Source organism: Lygodium microphyllum, unplaced genomic scaffold (assembly GCF_053477565.2).
Source record: "Lygodium microphyllum isolate KBCC unplaced genomic scaffold, Lygodium_microphyllum_v1.1.10 scaffold_97, whole genome shotgun sequence".
NCBI lineage: Eukaryota > Viridiplantae > Streptophyta > Polypodiopsida > Schizaeales > Lygodiaceae > Lygodium > Lygodium microphyllum.
Genome location: NW_028229580.1, coordinates 110,564 through 134,357, shown reverse-complemented (window position 1 = coordinate 134,357; position 23,794 = coordinate 110,564).

The following is a 23,794-nucleotide window of genomic DNA, read 5'->3' as shown; positions in this document are numbered from 1 at the left end:
AGCTATTTTTGGGAAAGGCTCAAGGGAGATGTATTGAAATATGTCACAGAATGTTTGTCTTGTCAACGCATTAAGGCAGAACATGTTAAAATACCTGGGAAATTGCAACCACTTGACATTCCACAAATGAAATGGGAGTTCATTATTATGGACTTTATTGTTGGCTTACCCCAAGTTCAGGGAGGATATAACTCTATTTTGGTTGTAGTACATATGCTCACCAAGCTTGCACATCTCATCCCTATCAAGATGAACTATAAAGCTTCAGACATCGCACGATTATTCATCAAGAAAATATTCAAACTTCATGGGTTTTCCAAAAGAATCATTAGTGATCGTGACTCTCTTTTCACATCACACTTTTGGAGGGCTATCTTTGAGGCTATTCGAACTCAACTCTGTTTCAACACAGCTTACCATCCCTAAACTGATGGTCAAATAGAATGAGTCAATCAAGTCATTGAAGATATGCTTAGGGTATATTGCTGTCGCGAACCCAAAAAGTGGATTCACTACTTACCCCTGGTTGAGTTTTCCTACAATGGTTCTTACCAACAGAGTATTCAAATGACCCCTTTCCAAGCATTGTCAAGATTGTGGGAGAGAAGGAAGAGTCTCACTTGTAGCTTTCTTGCTTGCACAATGGGGGAATACACACAAAGGTGGAGGCTGAAAACAGTTTTTCCTCTTCTTAGTTATGTAAGCCAAAAAGAAGTCTCATACAAAGAAATAGAAGAACCCTATATATGGGTCTCAAACCAAACTCAAATAACTAAGGTGGCATACTAACTGAGCCACGAACTAGAGTAGATAAGGATAGCTGTCATCTAGCTATTATTCATGGGCGGTGAACCAACCGCATCTGCAACTGACAAGTCGGTGACATAAATGCACAACGGTCACCCTGGCATATCATGAGTGGAGCTCAATATCTCAACACTCCCCCTCGAGCTCAATCCCAATTCCTGCACACCAAGCAAGTCTCTGAACTTGCGCAGCTTCTCTGCGCCCAATGCCTTCGTGAATATGTCAGCTACCTGATCCTCTGTGCTGACATAAACTGGATTAATAAGACCTACTAAAACCCTCTCCTGCACATAGTGATAATGCACCTCAATGTGCTTTGTTCTAGCATGATAGACTGGGTTATTTGCCAAGTGTATACTACTCATGTTGTCACAATAAATGACAACTGGCCCATCTAGAGACTGATGCATATCATAAAGTAGCTTATGCAACCAAGCTACCTCACATGCAGCCATTGCTGCACCCCTGTACTCAGCCTCTGTGCTCGACAAGGCAATTGTAGGCTGTTTGTTGTTGCTCCAAGTGACTGCAACACTCCCAAAAGAGAACACATACCCACTGGTAGATCGTCTATCCGAAATACTACCAGCCCAATCAGCATCAATATATCCATGCAACTGTATCTAAACCCCAGTCTCATAAAATAGTCCATACTGCAATGTGGACTTCACGTACTTGAGTATGCGTCTAGCCGCATCCAAATGCGATTTCCTTGGAGCCTGCATAAACTGACTTACCAATCCAATAGCATAGCTCAAATCTAGCCTGGTAATAGTCATATAAATTAAACTTCCTACTATGCGTCTATACATAGTAGGGTCTTCCAGAAGCTCATGTGCATCTGCGCTCAGCTTCACATTCTGCTCTAAAGGAACTGAAATAGGCTTATGGCCTGTCATCCCATATTTGGACAGCATGTCCAATCCATACTACCTCTACAAGAGCTGTATCCCACTTGGTGATCTAATCACCTCAATGCCCAAGAAATAACGCAGCTCTCCCAAATCCTTCATCTCAAACTTTTGCTTCAATAACATTTTCACATGAAGGATATCTTCATCACTGTCACCTGTCATAATCAAATCATCAACATAAATGACAAGTAGCATAATACCTTTCTTTGTTTTTCTCACATAAAGTGAGAAATCTGCCTTGGAAATCTGAAAGCCAATAGTGACAAGATATTGTCCTATCTTGTCAGACCATGCTCTAGGTGCTTGCTTCAAGCCATACAAGGCTTTCTTCAACCTGCAAATAAACTCAGGATGAACAACATGCACATAACCAGGTGGCTGCTCCATATCGACTTCTTCTTGCAAATCACCATGCAAGAAGGCATTCTTTACATCTATCTGATGTAAAGACCATCCCTTTGATGTAGCCATAGCAATGACTGCTCTTACGGTTGCTATCCTTGCAACCGGACTGAATGTTTCTTTATAATCAATGCCATATGTTTGTGCATACCCCTTGACTACTAATCTTGCCTTGTATCTGTTCACAGAACCATCTGCATTGTGCTTCACCTTATAAACCCACTTACAACCAATTGCATTCTTACCTTTAGGCAAAGGAACCAACTCCCATGTAGCATTTACTTCCAAGGCATCCATTTCTTCATCCATGGCTTTCTCCCATTTTTCTTTTCCCATGGCTTTCTCAAAAGAAGTGGGTTCTGGTTCGTGTATCACTTTGAGCATATATGCATAGTGGATGGTTGTAAATCCATCATATTTCAGCCTATCCACAGGATACCTAGCTTTGGTAGACCTATGCAAAGTAGTCTCACTTCCAGGTGCTCTCAAAATATCCTTGGTCTTCCTTACTCCAGGTGTAACAATAGAGGGGATACCCAACTCATCATCAATGCTCTGTTCTGAGCCACTGGATTCACCATCCACATAAGAGTGACCTGCATTCACATCAAACATGGGCTGATCTACCTTCTCTTTTCCTTTTCGTGAAACTTGCATACCACTATCTGCATTGATTTTAGAAGATTCTCCTAATCTCAATCTGCCTGTCCATGGCGAAGAATGTGAACCACTGCTAGAGGACACTCCAAGTCCACTAATATTTTGTGACTGCTGCTGTGAATTCTGTGCAGCATTACCATTTTGTACATCTACATCATTAATCACATTTACTAGTTTATACCAGCTACTCATCTCATCAAAAACAACATCTCTGCTCACTGTAAACTTACGAGTAGAAGGGTTATAGCATCTATACCCGTTCTGCTGCTGCAGAGAGTAACCAATAAAGATGCACTTCTCAGCTTTTAGATCCAACTTGGATCTCAACTCATCTGGCACATGAACATAGGCAATGCAACCAAAGATTTTCAAATGAGAAATATCTGGTTTCCTACCAGTATACCTCTCCTCTGGAGTCATTCCATGTATTGCTGCAGTGGGAGTCCTGTTCATTATGTAGACTACTGTAGCAATTGCTTCAGCCGAATAAAAATATTGCAGGTCTTTTTCATTGAGCATGGCACGAGATACCTCTCCAATATGCATGTTTTTTCTTTCTGCAATTCCATTTTGCTGTGGGGTATGACTGCATGAATATTGCTGCTTTATGCCATGCTCCTGCAAGAACCTTGCAAACTCATTTGAGAGGTACTCTCCCCCTCCATCTGACCTTAGGCATTTTATTTGCAGGCCTGTTTCTTTTTCAACCATAGCTTTAAGAGTTTTGAAATGCCCAAAAAACTCACTTTTCTTTTTCATAAAATACACCCAAACTTTTCTACTATAGTCATCAATAAAAGTGACAAAATAATGACAGCCTCCAAGAGATGCAGCTTTAGTAGTCCACACATCAGAGTGGATTAATTCCAATGGCTTCTTACTCTCTTGAACATGTCTAGGAAATGGTTTCCTTGCCTGTTTTCCAAACTGCCAGGCTTCACATACCTTATGCATTTCTGCAACCTTGAATCTAGGTAAAATCCTGCAACAATATTTTGGGCCTGAATTGATTTAAGTCGCTCTACATTAACATGACTAATGCGTTTATGCCAGCTATCAATATCTGCAACTACACCGGTCCCATGTGCAAACATTGCTGCACTCAATTCAGACATGTCTGCATCCAATGTAAACATTCTGCCCTTCTTATTTTCTTTTGCTATCAAGTGACCTTTATTTTTTATATCCTCAACAAAGCATCCATGAGGATTAAATCTGACCTGCAAGACCTGCTCAACCATTTGACCAACAAAAACTAGATTCTTGGTGATATTCGGGACATGAAATACATCGGACAGGTATTTCTTTTTCCCATCTTACATAGACAAGGGAAATTTTCCAATCTGCACAATAGGATGTGCAGTATCATCACCAGTCTCCACAAATCCTGGTTTTTCCATTTTCCTTGCATCCTCCATCCATTCTGCATGACCTATCATGTGGTTTGATGCACCTGAGTTAATATACCATACATTGTTGCTTTCTTCTGCACTTGTCATAGAATTGTTCATGTGCTGCACCATAAACAAATGCTCATTTCTCTCATCACCCTGTCTACCGGAAGATGCATAATTCCCTTGTTGCAATTTTCCATTCATTATGTCATTCTGCTTTTTATAGCAGTCTTTAGCCATATGACCCATTTTACCACAGTAGTAGCATTCAACATTACTGTTTGCATTTTAGCCTCTTTGCCATCCACCACGACCTCTTTGGCTCCCCCTGCCTCTAGAGTTACCATGTCCTTCTCCATAGGACTGGTTTTCTTGAGTTTGCTGCATATTCTGATTTCTACCATGGCCTCTAGATCGGCCTCCTCTACCTCTGCCTCTACCTCTTCTAGCATTTGAGTAGAAGACAGCTTCTTTTGAAGTTCCTCCTGAAGAAGATGCACCACCATTTCTCTGCTCCTCAGAAATTAGAAGAGCAATCAACTCCTCAAAATTAGGAAATCTTTCACGGATGGAAATGGATGTTCGAAACTGTGCATAATCCTTTCCTAGACCATTCAAGGTCACAGAAACTAAATCATCATCTTCCACTGGCGACCCAATGGAAGCAAGTGCATATGCAATCTTCTTCACCTTCATGTGGTAGTCATTAATGCTCATATTTTCTCTTTGCACATTATGCAACTCTTGCTTGAGCTGCATTTTCTTGGCTTGAGTATTTGTGCTATACATTTTTGACAAAGTATCCCATTCCTCCTTTGGCGTAGTCGCATCCTGAATATGCACAATCATAGAGTCTGAAATACTGATATACAGCCAGTACATAACTTTCCTGGCTTTCTCATGCCACGCTTTAAATGCATGCATTTGCTGTTGATTGGGAACATCAGGAAGAACTGGTTCTTCTTCATTTCCTACAACAAATTCCTAATATCCTTTTCCCATAAGGAAATTCATCATTCTAAACTTCCATGCTTGGAAGTTGTTCTTGTCAAGCTTTTCAGTGACAATCTATGAGAGAGAATCAGACGCCATTACAGAACACTGCAAAAAGTTCTGTCACTACAAAGAACACAACTTCAGCCTCACAAGGGCTAATCTGCAAAACTGACGAAAGTGGTATTTGACCACACAGTCACTTCCTAGTGACGATTTTGCATCAACACGCAACAAGGATGATTCTGTAACTCCCAATGTCTCTGTACAAAAGCATACGATGCAATTTTTACAGTAACTTTTCACCGGCCTGTAGAACAGTGGTCGCACAGCATAAAACTGGGCCTTTTCCTGAGTGTGTGCAGAAAACTTCCGCCTCCAAAACAGGCCCCGAAATGGCCTCAAGTCAAAAAAACAGGGTCGCCAAGGGCTAAAGCCTCGTCCCGCAGCATATATTGTCCTCTTGCTTCATCGCGAAGGGCGTCTCACCCTGAGACAATGCACTCTTGCAATTTTCGGTTGTGCTACTTGCGGAGATTTGCTCCCAAAACAGAAAATGAAAGCAACACTGCTCCTCTTACCAGAACACCGCGAGCTTGGCTTGCTTTCTTGAGCTCCTTACCACGAAAAAGGCTTTGATACCATGTCAAGACTGTGGGAGAGAAGGAAGGAGTCTCACTTGTAGCTTTCTTGCTTGCACAATGGGGGAATACACACAAAGGTGGAGGCTGAAAACAGTTTTTCCTCTTCTTAGTTGTGTAAGCCAAAAAGAAGTCTCATACAAAGAAATAGAAGAACCCTATATATGGGTCTCAAACCAAAATCAAATAACTAAGGTGGCATACTAATTGAGCCACGAACTAGAGTAGATAAGGATAGCTGTCATCTAGCTATTATTCATGGGCGGTGTACCAACCGCATCTGCAACTGACAAGTCGGTGACATAAATGCACAACGGTCACCCTGGCATATCACGAGTGGAGCTCGATCTCTCAACAAGCATTGTATGGGCATGATTGTCGTACCCCTTTGAACTTCTCGGATCCAACTTTGACGGTAGAAGCTTCAAGACAAATGCTGGAAGACATGGATGATCAAATCAAATCAATAAGACAAGACATCCAAGCTACCAAGGATAGACAGAAGGCTTACGCTGACTTGAAATGGCAAGACAGATCCTTCATCGAAGGTGATATGGTCTTCATCCGTGTACGCCCTACAAAGAGCTCATTGTTCTTGGAGAGTACAAGAAGCTAAGTCCGAGGTATTGTGGACCTTATAAGATCATCAAGTGCCTAGGGCCTAATGCTTATAGACTACAACTGCACGCAACTCTAAAGATTCATAATGTATTCCACGTTAGCCTATTGAAAAAGTATCTACCTAATCTGAATCATGTACTTGATGATCAACAAATTGTAATGCCTAGCTAAGGAGTCCTTGAGCTACGGCCTGATAGAATCCTAGCCCTAGGTCTTCTCGAGATGAGGACATCTCGATTTCTCTAAGGGGGAGAGAATGTAATATCTCCCCCCATGCCTCCCCCATGAGAACTCCCCCCCCTTTTTTTCAAATTTTTCTAAAATTTTTTAAATTTTTTACCTCACTCTTTCTCCCCCTGTCGATTGCATGGTGGGGGGAGAGAGAGAGAGAGAGAGAGAGAGAGAGAGAGAGAGAGAGAGAGAGAGAGAGAGGGAGTATGAGTGGAGAGGGGGCCATGCACCCCCCCAAATGGAGGGGTGGCGGCCCTTCAATGGCCATCTCCCCCACTCGTAAACCATCCTCTCTCCCACTATAAAAGGGGAGCACCCCCTCCCTCGTGGGGCTGAAACGCAGTGCCCCCCCCTCGTGGTCTAGAGCAATGCTGCCCCCCCTTTGCTTGATAGCAATCCCCCTGCTCCGCTTGAAATCGCCGCCTCCCTCATCATCATCTTTATCTTCGTCTTCCTCCCCATCCTTAGCTCGACGTCGTCAGGGTCCCCTTGTCAGAAAATAGGAAATAAAAGAAAAAAGAACTTTTTTTAAAAAAACTTCATAGGGGGTGTTTCACCTGCAGACCATGGGACAACGCAATTCATCTGCGAAGGGAGTTCCCTTGCGGGAGGGAAGGACTGCTAGTTATTACAGGGAATTTCAGCACACCCTCCACCTGGCCTAGCCCAAATTGCGATGGCCCCAAAGCACCACACGAGAGGAGCACAAGTGGGAGTAAGAGGGGCATATGTAGGAGTCCCCACCCGAAGCGCGAAAGCCGACTTCAGGTTAATAGCCTGGAGGGAGAGGCTGGTTCAGTTACCTCCGATTGTCTACCTAGCCCTATCCAAGGGGGTTGTTAGCCGCGCCGAGTACATGGACCGAACCCGTCGCAAGAGGTCTCTCTGTGGGTGTTGCTTGGAGTGAGAGGAGACTTGGGTGCCAGGGGAGGCTTTGGCCATAAATCCCTTGCCTCCGACTCCCGTACAAGAGGCAGACATGACTTGAGATGGGATCTCGATGCCCGTGTACTAGTCTATGGGCGAAACTTGGAGCAATAATCCTGTTGATTGCTAGGATAGCCTTCGGGCAAGATACTTGATGTATTCCAAGACTATGATAAATAAAGATCAAATTTTTGACAAAAGAACTTGCTTGACATTGTGTTTTCTTTTTTGTCAGTGCCTAAGTTAGGTGAAGGAACCTGTGTTTAAATTGGGTAATTAAGGCCTGCTTTTGCATGTCAAACATAATGTGATAGGTAATTAGATAACTAAGCAACCTGAGAAAACTGCGGTGGATGTGACTTGGGTCCGTCCTATGGAAGGGTGGTCCAGTTAGCTGGGAACTTTTCTCAAAAGACGTGATAATGAAACTCTGAAGACCTAGATTCAGTTGAGTTAGAATCCCGATTTATGCTGTTTTAGGGGAGCAAAATGGGACTATGCCTTATGGGCAGAGAGGTTGAGCTTCGCATCCCTCTCGTTTTCCATTCTCCATGAACCAAGTGCAGCATAAATCCGCTTCGACTCTGTTGTTCTTATGCAAAGTGGGTCATCTGGAGCTCGACGCTAGCTACTTCCTAGAGACTTGGCTGATAGGAGAGAAACCCTTACTTCATGTTGGTCCTAAGTGGGAATGACCGTATACTTCCGCTTCGGGGCAGACTCGGGAAAACCTAGATCACAAACCCTGTGACATTCCTTGTGAATGCCAGGTGGTGCTTTCTAGACTCCCCTCCCGATGGGCTACTAAGATGTGTCCCACAAGTGGACAAGCACACACGTTACAAGCCTTTCCACTTTGGCTTGGAATAAAGAGCATAATGTGGCATTTCTTTGAAGGACAGCTAAATCTGTAGGAGACAAGGAAGGAACTAGCTGCACAAAATGACTCTATGAAGCAGAATGAGACTGAGCCAATTATTCCTTGAGCTATTAAATATGATCACTACTTTGGTCAAGGATAGTTATAGTTGATTTAAGCTTTTCTGTCTCAACAACTCTATCAAAGCTTTTAGTAATTGAGCCTCCTTCAACAACCTATCCCTCTTCTCAGTCACAATAATAACTTGGGATTTAGTCTTTGTTAATTGAGCCTACAAAGTAGACATCTCCTCTTTTTGGGCATCAATGGCCTTAGTCTATTTGTGTACGTAGGTTAAAAAAGTTTTCTCTAGTAGAGGCTAGCTCAGTATTAGCTTTATTCAACTCCTCCTTGGACTATTGAACCTCATCATAAAAAGAAGAAAAGTTGTTGGATGCAAGCAATAACAGAGAGTTCAATAGAGCTATGGATGTCTTTGCAAAAAAAGAGAATTGCATCTCTTGTAACTAGAAGTTGCACATAGGGAATGGAAATATCTAGAGTATCATCTCTATGTGCTCCGAAAAGATTTGGCATTGTAAGAAAAGCAAGCCATTGACTGCAAGATTGAACATGAATTTAAATTAAAAAGTTTAATCTAACTATGAGAGACAGAGAGAGAGACATAAATATACGAAGAGCAAAAAAGAAAGAAGAGAGCGAGGGGGAAACAGAGAGAAAGAATTATGGAGAGATAAAATATAAAGTTTAAAAGAGAGAAAGAGAGAAAAAAAGAAAAAAGAAAAAGAGATGAGAGTGGGGGGAGAGAGATAGAGAAAAAAAAAGGAGAGAGAGAAAATAAAAAGAAGAGAGAGAAATTGAACACAGAGAGATTTATAGAAAGAGGAAAGATAAAATTTAAAAGAAAGATAAAAGAAAAAAAATTAAGAGAGAAAAAAACAAAAGAGAGAAGGAAGAGAGAGATAGAAAGAGAGGGAGAGAGAGAAAATATGAGTAAGAAGAAGAAGAGAGATGGGAAAAAATAGAAAAGAGAAAAGTATTTTTTAAACTTAAATAGTCTTAGAGATTGCGAATAAGAGAGAGAGAGAGAGAGAGAGAGAGAGAGAAGATAAATTTTAAAAGAGAGAGAGGAAGAGAAGAAAAAAAGGAAAATTAGAAGATAGGGGCAGAGAGAATGAGAGTGAGTGAGTGAGTGAGAATAAAAGGAGAGAGAGAATTATAGAAAAAGAAAAGATAAAATTTAAAAGAAAGATAAAAGAAAAAAATTAAAGAGAGAAAAAGAAAAAAAGAGGAGAGAGAGAAGAAGAAGAATATTTTCATTATAGGTTCGGAAAGCCCCGAACCTCCAAAGAGCTTCCCGAATCTACCCCTTTTTCGAAACCTTCCTTTTTCAATCAAAACCTCCTCCCCTCTCGTCCTTCTCACATATAATCTCTCATTTTCTCTTCCCCCTCCCTTTTTTCATTAAAGCCTCATCCTCCTCACCTCCATTTTTAAAATTAAAACCCCCTCTCCTCTCTCTCATTTATAATTTCTCTCTTTCTTTTCCCCCTCCGCTTTTTAATTAAATTCCTTCCCCTTCTCTCTCTCATGTGTAGGGCTTAGGTTCTCTCTCTCTCTCTCTCTCTCTCTCTCTCTCTCTCTCTCTCTCTCTCTCTCTCTCTCAAATTAAACTTTTTAATTTAAACTTTTCAAACATAATTTTTCACACACTTTGAGAGAGAGAGAGAGAGAAGAAGAAGAAGAAGAAGAAAAAGACAGAGAGAGAAGGGGGGAAAGAGGATAGAGAATAGTATTTTTAAATTAAACAATATTTTTCTTCCCCTCCCCTCTCTCTCATGTGTAGGGCTTAGGTTTTCTATTTCTCTTTCTCTCTCTCTCTCTCTCTCTCTCTCTCTCTCTCTCTCTCTCTCTCCCCCTTATTTTAATTAAAAATGAAGTTTAATCTAACTATGAGAGAGAGAGAGAGAAATATACAAAGAGCAAAAAAGAAAGAAGAGAGGGAGGGAGAGAGAGAGGGGCGAATAGAGAGAAAGAATTATAGAGAGAGAAACTATAAAATTTAAATGAGAGAGAAAGAGAGGAAAAGATAGGGGAGGGGGAGAGAGAGAAAATAAGAAGAAGAAGAGAGAGAATTTGAGCAAAGAGAGAATTATAAAGTGAGAAAAGATAAAATTTAAAAGAAAGATATAAGAAAAAAATTGAAAGAGAGAAAAAGAAAAAAAGAGGAGAGAGAAGAGAGAGAGAGAGAGAATAAGAATAATAAGAAAAAAGAGGAAAATAAGAAGAGAAATAAAAAAAAGAGAAAAGAGAAAAGTCTTTTCTTAATTTAAATATTTTTTAAGAGAGAGAATGAGAGAGGGGAAAAGAGAGAGAAAAAAATATAAAATTTAAAAGAGAGAGGGGAAGGGAGAGAAGAAAAAAAGGAAAATTAAGAGACATGGGAGGAGAAGAAAAAGACGCGGAGAGAGAGAGAGAGAGAATAAAAGGAGAGAGAGAGGAGAAAAAGAGAGAGAATCTAAAAATAAATAGAGAACTATATATAGGGAAAAGATAAAATTTACATACTTTAAGAGAGACTGAAGGGGGGGAAGAAAGTAAAAGAAGAAGAAGAAGAAGAGAGAGAGAGAGAGAGAGAGAGAGAGAGAGAGAGAGAGAGAGAGGGAACATATAAAGAGAATTATAGAGAGAGTAAAGATAAAATTTAAAGAGAGAGAGAGAAAATAAAAAATAGAGGATAAGAGAGAAGGAAAAGAGAGAAGAGAAAGAGAGAGAGGAAAAAGAAAATTTTGAAAAAGAGAATAAAGAGAGAGAAATAGAGAAAAAATAGGAAAAAATAGGAGAGGGAGAGAGAAGGAAAAGAGAGGAGAGAGGGGGAAATAAAAGAAGAGAGAGAGAGAGAGAGAGAGAAATTTAGATATAGAAAATTTGGGGGAGAGAGAGAGAAATAAATTAAAAAATTAGAAACAGAGAGGAAAAAGAGGAGAGAGAAAGATGAGAAATGGATTGTTTATTGCACAACAACTTAGCTCACCACTTCGAGGTTGCGAAGCTACTGCAAAGCAGCCAAGCATTCCGTGTGCGCCTCACGCATGCGAAACGCTAGTCTTATATCATAAGAAAAAAATTTACCTCATGGCCAAATCTCAGATTTTATTGAATAAATAACAAAAAATGCTTATATTGTACAAAATTTTTTACCATATGGCCTAATCTATAGATTAATTAAATATCATGATATGTGTTGTTAGAAGATCAAATTACATCCTATGACAAAATCATATTGAGTATTGGTAAGTATTGTATGGCCATATGCTTATTGCAAAATTATAAAGAATGTAAGCAAAAAATCTTATGGAAATGCTTTTACTATGAAAATACAGTATAATAAAAAGCTCTATATAGTAAAGTATAATACGAGATATAATAACTTGATAAAATGCTCTAATATTATTGAAGGATACAAGAAAAATAAGACTAGATTTAGCCTTGAGGAAAAACCTTAAGGTATATAGCATCACACAATAGAAAGAAAGGTTAGTATTTTGAAAGCACTTGTTGATGAAAGCATTACACAAACCATTTATTCCATATTTTCATCAAAGGGAGTTTTTTCAACATTACACAAATCATACATTTCATATTCACAACAAAGAGATTATTTTTCAACAGTGCAAGAAATTATGTTTTTCATATTCATAGCAAAGAAGCTATCATTTGCAAGGTAGTGGACAACAAAAAAGATAGGCACTCGAGGAGATCAATCAAGCAATTGAGAAGAAGAAGAAGACATTGAATTTTCAAGAGTGAGTGCCTAATCTCATTGATATAGAAATAAAGATTGCATTTAATTTTCATACATGATTCTTACTTAGATAATGCTTGTGGTATTTGATCTTAATATTATTCAATACTAATCATATAAAAGAGTAGTAGTGTGATTTGTAGTAATTGTATGGATTGAAATGATCAAAATTAGTGTACTTTATGTAAAATTCCGCGTGGGGAAAAATATAAACCGGAATTTTGAAATTTTTTTATTCCCCCCCTTATCCCTCCAGCCGACGAACGAGCTGGAGGGGGGGTGGGAAATAGAAGGAGTTGTAACCTCCTTGGTGGAGCCTATGGAGGGAGGGAGGACATGCGTGTTGACACGCAAGAGGAGAAAATCCCCCTCCCTCCACTATTTAAAGCATGAGGAGGCGGAGAGGAAAAAAAAAAAGAAAAGGCTACCATGCTCCATGCTGACTGAGGGGGACGTCATGAGGAAGAGGTCGACCCGCTGTGAAAGACACAGCCATCGAGAGAGAAGCCGACACATTGAGACGGCTGTGAATGAGTGAGAGGGGTTGATGCTGGCGGAGAGGGAGAGGAGGAGTGGAACGTTGTTGCTGTGGGCCAGACAAAGGGCTGAATGATGCCACGAGATCGCCGCCATCTGATCTAGGTCGCTGCCGTCTGTACCAGTCCCTTTTGCCGCCATATTCGTCACGTGGGATTCCACCAGAAGCTTCTTACGAAGCTTCTAAAAGCCTCCTAAGAAGCCCCCCTTCCTGTGTCCCTTGAAGGTCTTACCCCCCCGCTTTCCCCCTCCTAAGCCCTTATTCTCCCCCCCCCCCCTCCCGGGGTTTAAAAATTCCCCCCCTCCTAAGCCCCTTATTCTCTCCCCCCCCCCTCCCGAGGTTTAAAAATCCCTCCCCCCTAAGCCCTTATTCTCCCCCCCCCCCTCCTGGGGTTTTAAAATTCCCCCCTAAGCCCTTGTTCTCCCCCCCCCCCTCCTGGGGTTTTAAAATCCCCCCCCCCCCCCCCCCCCCAAGCCCTTACCCTTTTCCCCTCTGGATTTTTCTTTAAACTATTCAAGTCACAACCCTAAAGCTTACTTTGTCCTTAGGCTACTTTGTAGACTTCCATTTTTCTTGCATAAATTCCTTCACTCACTTTTTAAATCTTTTTGTGCAAGTGCTCTTGAAGCTCAGCTTGGTGTTCTTAGTCTTATCAAACAAGCAGGTGTCCACACACTCCCATGTCCTAAAAATCCAAGTCATCATCACGGCCTCGTATGGTACCCCGTAAGGAAGAATATAGCCGTGAGATAAAAGATAGGGAGGGAAGTAGAGGGACTGAAAAGAGGGAGTGAAGGAGGAATAGTGGGAAAAAGGTAAAAGATAAGGAAGGAGAAGACGGTGGAATTCTAAAAAGAAAAAGGAAAAAGGCGATCTCACATTCGAACTACAATGCCGCCAAAGAAAGTCCAAGGTGTAGCTACGGGAGGGTCATCGCCCGGTATCCATGTGGATATCTCACCTCAATTAAAGCCAGGTTTTTCTTCTTGGTGTTAATTCGGTTTTAAGTCAATCATGCAAAGAAAAATTGTCAAGGAAAGATATATTTGTTCGAGTTATTTTTAACAAAGGAGTTAGCTTATGAATGACAATGTATACAAATTAGCTTTCTTCAAATTGCATCAAGCATTATAAAATTATAGGCAAGATTAACCATTTACTATAGTAATATATTCCTAAAGTGTAGAAATTATATCTTGCACCATTAGTCCTATTCCTTTCGCAACGAATCATGGTAAAATGGCTAAATTTATGAAAGGTTTCTTTCGATGCTCAAATTACTAGGGAGTTATCTTGGCTAGTTGCACATCCTAGCAGGGCAACTGTTGTTATTTGGCATGAGTTCATCTTTAAAGAAAACGGAAGTTAAATGTTAGGAATTAACAAGTATAAAAATTAGATATATGAATTCATTTGGAAAGAAAGTGTAATGGAGAATTACTGGATGACACTCTATTAACACTTTTCCCCTGCTATTAGAGGACTTGGAACTAATAAAGTGTGTATACACCAATTTCTCAGCTAGGCTTTTTGTCCCAAGGAGTATTGTCGTCTTTGTATTATCTTGGCATTATGCTATATGACAAATTAAACTGTATTGATTAGGAAGGTTAATTGTCACAAGGATAGTAAACCCGTGACAAGACGAGTAAGATTACCTTCCAAAAGATAACCGAACCAATCTAAACATAGAAACATTCATACCCTAAACACTTGACTACTTTCCTTACCGAAGGGACAATAAATTCATAAAGATAAGAAACTAGGGTTTGTCCCTAAGGTTCTTTAATGAAGAAACCCTAGACCTGACATACGTCAGCTTAAGGAATCTAAATAGATTATTCCATAGCCGGACTTTCGCAACATGTATGAAATCATTTTGTGATTGACTCACAAGGAGAAAAGGGAAAAACCCTCATCGAGGATGGCAGATCCTTACGCAAGTTATCTTGCAAAAAGACTTATTTTTGGGTATCCTTCTAATTAAGGAAAGGTGTAAACCAGAAACTAGCATATCTAAGGATACCTTAGGGTTAACCAAGTTGGGTATATCCTACACCCGAATATAAGGGATCTTGCCAAGTTACAAGACATCTTGAGAACGACTGCTGATACACTCAAAAAGGAAAGAACACTTCCTTAGCAGTTTGCCATACAACTGGGTTGATTAATGGAAATGTTTGTGCTTGCTAGAGATTTTAGGGCTCTGTTTGAATTATGAATTACAAATTAAACAAGCACCTATACTTCAGGTTAAAGGCCTGAAGGGAGAGACAGCTTCAGTTACCCCCGACTGCCTGCCTGACCCTAACCAAGGGGGTTGTTGACTGCGCCGGGAACGTGGACTGAACCCGCCGCGAGAGGTCTCTCCGTTGAGTTCTACTTGGAGCAGGAGGACGCTTGGGTGCCAGGGGGGGCTCTGGCCGTAAATCCCTCGCCTTCCGGGCCCTGCGCAAGAGGCTAACGTGACTCGGGATTGGATCTCGAGGCCCGCATACTAGTTGACGGGCGAAAGCTTGAAATAGTGATCCCTGGAGATTACTTATTAGCCTTCGGGCGGATTATGGAAAAGCCTACGGGCGAAACTCCTTGTATTTCAAAGATAAAATGATGAAATGTTAAAAGAACTTGCTTGATGTTGTTTTTCTATGTCACGTGATAAGATTACGTGAAGGAACCAGTGCTTAACAAGGTTAATTAAAGAAGCTGATTGTTATATGTCAAATTAATGTGTTAGATAATTACATAACTAAAACAAACCGAGGAAAGTGCGGAGGATGGGCCATGGGTCCGTCCTATAGTTGGGTGGTCCCGGTTAGCCGGGAACTTTTCTCAAAAATCTCAAAGAATAGCGTAATGATCATCATCATCAAAAAGGAATAACGAGAACGATGACCTAGAGTCACGTCTTACCCGATCTACACTGTTTTAGGGGAACGGAATGGGACTATGCCTTATGGTAGAGAGGTTGAGCTTTGCATCCCTCTCGTTTCCCATTCTCCTTGAACCAAGTGCAGCGTGAATCCGCTTCGGACCTGGTGTTTCTGCGTAAAGTAGCTCGCTCGGGTCTGACGCTAGTTGCTGTTAGCCAATGACCTAGTAGGAAAACCCTAATTCTAGTCGATCCTAAGTGGGAACGGCCAAGATACTTCCGGTACGTGGCAGACACGGAAAGAACTAGATCGCAAAACCCATAACATTCCATGGGAGTGCCGGGTGGAGCTTCCTAGACATCCTTTCCAATGGACTGCTAAGACGTGTCCTGGATGATACTAGGGGACACGTTACAGTTGGTATCAGAGCCGACCAACAACGGAATTGTTTTTATGAGATCTAAATAAAATGAAGTAAAGAAATTGTTGCTGTCCAAAAATTTCCTCATCTTCAATGCTGTCTTGCAGAACTATGAAGCGTGGAACAAGTTTTTGGTGTTTCGGGTCATGTTTATGACTGCAATGCATTCTCCGCTTTATAGACAAAGAATTGGGATGATGAACATCCAGGAGCAGATTTATAATCCATCACCTTTATATGTAGAACGAAGATGGACGGGGTCTTTAGGAATCTACTACATAGCTGCCCACCGGTTCGCTTATCTACAGACCAACCTAAAGAGGATCAAGTGGTTGGAAGACTTAAAAGTCGTGAAGCTGTTCATTTTTGTGGAAGCTCACGTGAATTCGACTTTACATATTCAAGGTCTGAGGGTTGAAATGAACTCATTTGTATATGAGGAAGTAACCCGTGTAATCCCAGCCAACAGGATTAAAGTGTTGGGCCGCCATGAGAAGTATGGATTCCAACGAAAAGGGTATCCTGAACTTCCAATGAATTATCGATTCCTAAAGATCCATGACCCAAAACCCTACTACTACACAGTTCCTGTAGACAAATGCAATACAACGTTGTTCTCCCCAAACTGAATGTAATGATTGGATTATCATCACACGAGATGTTGTATAAGGCTACGCCCATGTAAATATAAATAAAGACTTCTTTTATCAATATCTGGCTGTGCATCAGAGTTGTTTAAAAGTTAATTAGCTTCATTATTTACGAGATAGCTGAACTAAAGTTAAGCTAACGTCAATTATCATATAATAACGTTAAGAAAACTTTTATCCAGGCACAACCCCAGGTACAGGTTCCAAATTCTCCCCCTACATCAAGTACTGCTGTGACCCAGGAGAAGAAGTTCCTCCTCAAGCAGATAAAGCCACCCGAGTTTGACGCAAGAGGCAGATTCGTCCAGTCTGATGCTGAAATTTAGATTGAATCTATGGAGGATTACTTTGAAGCAGCTGGTACTGCACCTACCAATCAGGCCATGCTCGCCAAGTTAAAACTCACCGGCGAAGCTAGACTATGGTGGAAACAATGGTGCAGGGATCAAGGGACTTCAGAGGGGTCCGTTGCCTGGGAGAAGTTAAAGAAAGCCGTGCAGGGGAGATATTTGCCACCTGCATATCGTACACAGAAAATGAATGAGTTCTACAAGCTAAAACAATTAGGACTCACTCTGGACGCATACTACTCTAAATTCGTCTCACTTTTAAAGTATGCGCCACAGATGGACATGATGCAGCAGGTGTCCAAATTTTGCGCAGGCTTAAATCCACCTGTAAATACCCGTCTTGAATCTATGCATCCATCAGATCTACAGGATGCACTCATTCGAGCGGCGCCTATAATTCAGGAGGTGCAAGCTAGACCAAGGGGTAACAAAACTTGGTCCTATAGTGACCCAAATAGAGGAGCATTCAGACCTCAAGTAAAAAGAGCTCAAGGTCACAATCAGGGACAACGGAAGAAAGCAAGGACAAATAACGTCAACAACTTTGTTCCCACTCAAAGTAATGGCCGAAACCTCCGATGTTTCCACTGTAACGAACTCGGTCACTTCAAGAGGCAATGTCCCAAGCTCAGCAGGGGACATCGTTAAACGCCTTTCCAAGGTGTAGGCCGCGGTCAAGGAGCCACCACCCGTGGAAGAGGAAGAACTGCCTGCATTGCCAATAGGCAAAGATGCGAAGAAGAAGAAGAAGAGGAAGATCCGACTATGGGAACAGAACTCGAAAGAGCGACAGTCCATGCCGCTTTACACAAGAAAGGGCCAAATCGCCAGTTCTCGGTGATTCAAACATCGTCGGACTATCAAGGTAAAGGTTTCAAAACCTTGATTGATTGTGGCAGTACACATTCCTTTATCTCACCAGCATGTGCAAAAAGATTAGGAATAGCCACAGTAGAAGCACCTACCTTGCTTGTGGAATTGGCAAACGGTCGTGAAGTAACTTGTACCAGGCAAACTACTAAGGAGAAATTCTTTCTGGGAGGAAAGAAAACCTCAGTCAAATTCAGAGTCATGAATTTAGGTATCCATGAGTGTCTACTCGGGATGGATTGGCTTAAGCCTAATGACACCCACATTCACTATGGAAAGGGTCAAGTTTCCTTTCGAAACTCTGAAAGGGAGTTTGTCACAACTCAAGGTGAGGCAGGAGTGCCAAGAATCCAATTAGCCAAAGTATCTCGGATCATAAAAGGAGTCAGAAAAGGATTATACGTTTACCTGATCAAACTCAACAAGTTAGATCAAAAGCAAGAGTCTCATGAAGGACCTTCTTGGCTAAAGGAATACGCTGACGTATTCCCTGAGGAATTGATTGAACTTCCGCCTCCAAGAGAAGTAGATCATGAAATTAGGCTAGTGCCTGGAGCTGCACCAGTTGCAAAGAGACCTTATAGAATGTCCATACCTGAAGCAATTGAGTTGAAGGAACAGCTCAAGCAACTGTTGGATCAGGGTTACATCTGGCCTAGCAACTCACCATGGGGAGCTCCAGTACTATTCCAGAAAAAGAAAGATGGGACACTTAGACTATGTATTGATTACCGAGGGTTGAATCAATCAACAGTCAAGAACAAGTATCCTATTCCTAGAATAGATGAGCTTCTAGATCGTCTTCAAGCTGCAAAGATCTTCTCCAAGATTGATCTCAGGTCAGGTTACTATCAAATAAGGATCAAGGAAGAAGATATTCCAAAACCGGCCTTCAATACAAGATATGGGCACTTTGAGTTCTTGGTTATGTCATTCGGGCTTACAAATGCACCTGCCACCTTCAATAGATTAATGCAGGATATTTTTAGACCATATCTTGATGATTTCGTGCTTGTCTTCTTCGATGACACTTTAGTCTATTCTAAACAGGAAGAAGATCATGAACCTCAACTACGGATTGTCCTTGAGACAATGAGGTCTCATAAGCTGTATGCAAAAATGAAGAAGTGTGCATTCTTCAAGTGTCAGATTGGATATCTGGGATTCATAGTATCATCAGAGGGAATATCAGTAGACCCAGCCAAAGTCAGGGATGTGCTTGAATGCCCAATACCAATATCCGTCAAAGAAATACGTAGCTTTCTTGGCTTGACAGGATGGTATAGGGTCTTTATCAAAAACTATTCTTTGATTGCAGCACCTCTTACAGACTTACTAAAGAAGCAGACTTCTATTACATGGTCAACTCCCGAACAAAATAGCCTCGACAAATTGAAGCAAAGTTTGGTATCAGTACCTATTCTAAAACTTCCTGATCTCAATAAAGAGTTCGAGGTAGTAACTGATGCCAGCATTCTTGCCTTGGGATGTGTACTTATGCAGGAAGGTCATCCAGTAGCATACGCTTCAAGGAAATTGAAGAGTCATGAAAAGAATTATGCCACGCATGATCTAGAATTATTAGCTGTCATCCATGCTCTAAAGCTTTGGAGACACTACCTGTTAGGTAACAAGTTTACTCTATTAACCGATCATAAGAGTCTCAAATGGATTTTTACCCAGAACGAGCTCAACATGAGGCAACATCGGTGGATTGAAGTATTGGAGGAATATGATTTTGAAATCAAGTACCGACCAGGGAAAGAGAATGTAGTTGCCGATGCACTCAGTTTCAAGGCATTCCTAAATTCCCTAATCTTGCAGAATCCATCAACGGCTAGATCTCTGGCTACAAAGGTATCTATGCCAAACAACCCTATACTTGAACTAGCTAGAGAGGAAGCATGCCATGATTTGGCCTACCAAACAATGATAAAGGAAATATCTACCAAGGAGCAGAATCAGAAGTTGCAAGCTAAGTATCAGGAATTTTCCATTGATAATGGGCTTGTCTACTACAGAACAAGGCTGTGTATACCAACAAGCCAGTCACTTAAGCTGAAGATATTATGGGAAGCTCATGATTCCCCTTTCACAGGACATCCTGGCTATGCAAAAACTCTTAATGCAGTTAGGAAGAGCTACCATTGGGAAAGGCTTAAAGGTGACGTTCTCAAATATGTCACTGAATGTTTGTCTTGCCAACGTATTAAGGCCGAACATGTCATGATGCCAGGAAAACTGCAACCACTTGACATTCCCCAAATGAAATGGGAATTCATCAGTATGGATTTTGTTGTAAGCTTACCCCAAGTCCAAGGAGGATACAATTCCATTATGGTTGTGGTTGACATGCTTACCAAGGTTGCACACTTGATTCCAGTAAAGACAAACTATAAAGCCTCCGACATTGCAAGATTGTTTATCAATGAGATATTCAAGCTACATGGGTTACCTAAAAGAATCATTAGTGATCGAGATTCTCTCTTCACATCCCACTTCTGGAGAGCTATCTTTGAAGCTATTGGGACTCAACTCTGTTTTAGCACCGCCTACCATCCCCAAACGGATGGACAAACAGAGCGAGTGAATCAAATCATTGAGGATATGCTTAGGGCATACTGCTGTCGAGAGCCGAAGAGGTGGATTCAATACTTGCCATTAGTTGAATTTTCCTACAATGCTTCTTACCAGCAGAGCATTCAAATGACCCCTTTCCAGGCATTGTATGGTCATGATTGTCGAAGTCCCCTAAACTTTTCTGATCCAACCCTAAGAGTTGAAGCTTCAAGACAAATGTTGGAGGACATGGATGATCAAATAAGGTCAATAAGACAAGACAAGCAGCCAAGGATAGACAAAAGGCATATGCAGATTTGAAACGTCAAGAAAGAGTCTTCGAAGAAGAAGACATGGTCTTCATTCGGGTACATCCTAAAAAGAGTTCTCTATCCCTAGGAGAATGCAAGAAGCTAAGTCCAAGGTATTGTGGGCCGTATAAAATCCTCAAATGCCTAGGACCCAATGCTTATAGATTGCAACTCCCTGAGAACCTAAAGGTTCACAATGTATTCCATATCAGCCGATTAAAAAAATATGTACCCAATCCTAATCATGTACTTGATGACCAACAAATTGTAATGCCTAGTCAAGGAGTCCTTGAACTAAGGCCAGAAAGGATCTTAGATCTTAGGGAAAGACAGTTAAGATCTAGAACCTTGAAAGAATGCCTTGTCCAGTGGAAAGATTATCCCGAAGAAGATGCCACTTGGGTAGATGAAGGCACTCTCAACCATCAATATCCCCAGTTTATCTCGAGATGAGGACATCTCGATTCCTCCAAGGGGGAGAGAATGTAAAATTCCGCATGGGGAAAATAATAAACCAGATTTTTGAAATTTTTTTATTCCCCCCCCTTATCCCTCCAGCCGACGAACGAGTTGGAAGGGGGGAGGGAAATAGAAGGAGTTGTAAGCTCCTTGGTGGAGCCTATGGAGGGAGGGAGGACATGCGTGTTGACACGCAGGAGGAGAAAATCCCCCTCCCTCCACTATTTAAAGCATGAGGAGGTGGAGAGGAAAAAAAAAAAGAAAAGGCTACTGTGCTGCATGCTGACTGAGGGGGACGTCATGAGGAAGAGGTCGACCCGCTGTGAAAGACACAGCCGTCGACAGAGAAGCCGACACATTGAGATGGCTGTGAATGAGTGAGAGGGGTTGATGCTGGCGGAGAGGGAGAGGAGGAGTGGAACGTTGCTGCCGTGGGCCAGACAAAGGGCTGAACGATGCCACAAGATCGCCGCCATCTGATCTAGGTCGTTGCCGTCTGTACCAGTCCCTTGTGCCGCCATATTCATCACGTGGGATTCCACCAGAAGCTTCTTAGGAAGCTTCTAAAAGCCTCCTAAGAAGCCCCCCTTCATGTGTCTCTTGAAGGTCTTACCCCCCCGCTTTCCCCCTTCTAAGCCCTTATTCTCCCCCCCCCTCCCGGGGTTTAAAAATCCCCCCCCCCCTCCTAAGCCCCTTATTCTTCCCCCCCCCTCCCGGGGTTTAAAAATCCCTCCCCCCTAAGCCCTTATTCTCCCCCCCCCCCCCCCTCCTGGGGTTTTAAAATTCCCCCCTAAGCCCTTGTTCTCCCCCCCCCCCCTCCCGGGGTTTTAAAATCCCCCCCCTAAGCCCTTACCCTTTTCCCCTCTAGATTTTTCTTTAAACTATTCAAGTCACAACCCTAAAGCTTACTTTGTCCTCAGGCTACTTTGCAGACTTCCATTTTTCTTGCATAAATTCCTTCACTCACTTTTTAAATCTTTTTGTGCAAGTGCTCTTGAAGCTGAGCTTGGTGTTCTTAGTCTTATCAAATAAGCCAGTGTCCATACACTCCCATGTCCTAAAAATCCAAGTCATCATCACGGCCTCGTATGGTACCCCGTAAGGAAGAATATAGCCGTGAGATAAAAGATAGGGAGGGAAGTAGAGGGAGTGAAAAGAGGGAGTGAAGGAGGAATAGTGGGAAAAAGGTAAAAGATAAGGAAGGAGAAGACGGTGGAATTCTAAAAAGAAAAATGAAAAAGGCGATCTCACATTCGAACTACGATGCCGCCAAAGAAAGTCCAAGGTGTAGCTGTGGGAGGGTCATCGCCCGGTATCCATGTGGATATCTCACCTCAAAGCCAGATTTTTCTTCTTGGTGTTAATTCGGTTTTAAGTCAATCATGCAAAGAAAAATTGTCAAGGAAAGATATATTTGTTCGAGTTATTTTTAACGAAGGAGTTAGCTTATGAATGACAATGTATACAAATTAGCTTTCTTCAAATTGCATCAAGCATTATAAAATTATAGGCAAGATTAACCATTTACTATAGTAATATATTCCTAAAGTGTAGAAATTATATCTTGCACCATTAGTCCTATTCCTTTCGCAACGAATCATGGTAGAATGGCTAAATTCATGAAAGGTTTCTTTCGATGCTCAAATTACCAGGAAGTTATCTTGGCTAGTTGCACATCCTAGTAGGGCAACTGTTGTTATTTGGCATGAGTTCATCTTTAAAGAAAATGGAAGTTAAATGTTAGGAATTAACAAGTATAAAAATTAGATATACGAATTCATTTGGAAAGAAAGTGTAATGGGGAATTACTGGATGACACTCTATTAACACTTTTCCCCTGCTATTTGAAAACTTGGAACTAATAAAGTGTGTATACACCAATTTCTCAGCTAGGCTTTTTGTCCCAAGGAGTATTGTCGTCGTTGTATCATCTTGGCATTATGCTATATGACAAATTAAACTGTATTGATTAGGAAGGTTAATTGTCACAAGGATAGTAAACCCGTGACAAGATGAGTAAGATTACCTTCCAAAAGATGACCGAACCAATCTAAACATAGAAACATTCATACCCTAAACACTTGACTACTTTCCTTACCGAAGGGACAATAAATTCATAAAGATAAGAAACTAGGGTTTGTCCCTAAGGTTCTTTAATGAAGAAACCCTAGACCTAACATACGTCAGCTTAAGGAATCTAAACAGATTATTCCATAGCCGGACTTTCGCAACATGTATGAAATCATTTTGTGATTGACTCACAAGGAGAAAAGGGAAAAACCCTCATCGAGGACGGCAGATCCTTATGCAAGTTATCTTGCAAAAAGACGTATTTTTGGGTATCCTTCTAATTAAGGAAAGGTGTAAACCAGAAACTAGCATATCTAAGGATACCTTAGGGTTAACCAAGTTGGGTATACCCTACACCCGAATATAAGGGATCTTGCCAAGTTACAAGACATCTTGAGAACGACTGCTGATACACTCA